Here is a 1329-nt window from a genome sequence, read left to right as displayed (position 1 = left end):
AGTGGTTTTCCCTACTTTCTTCAATTTAACTCTGGATTTGGCAATAAGGAGTTCATGATCTGAGCCACAGTCAGCTCCTGGTCTTGTTTTTGTTGACTGTATAGAGCTTCTCCATCTTTGGCTGCAAAGAATATAATCAGTCTGATTTCAGTGTTGACCATCTGGTGATGTCCATGTGTAGAGTCTTCTCTTGTGTGGTTGGAAGAGGGTGTTTGCTATGACCAATGCCCTTTCTTGGCAAAACTCTATTAGTCTGTGCCCTGCTTCATTCTGTATTCCAAGGCCAAATTTGCCTGTTACTCCAGGTGTTTCTTGACTTCCTACTTTTGCATTCCCATCCCCTATAATTAAAAGGACATCTTTTTTGGGTGTTAGTTCTAAAAGGTCTTGTAGGTCTTCACAGCGGTACTGGTTGGGGCATAGACTTGGATTACTATGATATTGAATGGTTTGCCTTGGAAATGAACAGAGATCATTCTTTCATTTTTGAGATTGCATCCAAGTACTGCATTTTGGACTCTTTTGTTAACCACGATGGCTTCTCCATTTCTTCTGAGGGATTCCTGCCCACAGTAGTAGATATAATGGTCATCTGAGTTAAATTCACCCATTCCAGTCCATTTTAGTTCGCTGATTCCTAGAATGTCGACATTCACTCTTGCCATCTCGTGTTTGACCACTTCCAATTTGCCTTGATTCATGGACCTGACATTCCAGGTTCCTATGCAATATTGCTCTTTACAGCATCAGACCTTGCTTTTTATCACCAGTCACATCCACAGCTGGGTATTGTTTTTGCTTTGGCTCCATCACTTCATTCTTTCTGGAGTTATTTCTCTACTGATCTCCAGTAGCACCTACTGACCTGGGGAGTTCTTCTTTCAGTATCCTATCATTTTGCCTTTTATACTGTTCATGGGGTTCTCAAGGCAAGAATACTGAAGAGGTTTGCCATTCCCTTCTCCAGTGGACCACATTCTGTCAGCCCTCTCCAACATGACTCGCCCGTCTTAGGTGGCCCCACAGCATGGCTTAGTTTCATTGAGTTAGACAAGGCTGTGGTCCTGGTGTGATTATATTGACTAGTTTTCTGTGATTATGGTTTCAGTGTGTCTGCACTCTGATGCCCTCTTGCAACACCTACTGTCTTACTTGAGTAAATTAGAGATACCAAGGGAATATTTCATGCAAAGATGGGCTCAATATAGGACAGAAATGGTAGGGACCTAACAGAAGCAGAAGATATTAATAAGAGGTGGCAGTAATACACAGAACTGTACAAAAAAGACCTTCACGACCCAGATAATCACAATGGTGTGATTACTCACC

This window comes from Bison bison, unplaced genomic scaffold (genome assembly GCF_000754665.1).
Source record: "Bison bison bison isolate TAMUID 2011002044 unplaced genomic scaffold, Bison_UMD1.0 scf7180017864294, whole genome shotgun sequence".
Classification (NCBI taxonomy): Eukaryota; Metazoa; Chordata; class Mammalia; order Artiodactyla; family Bovidae; genus Bison; species Bison bison.
Note: the sequence above shows the minus strand (reverse complement) of the source record.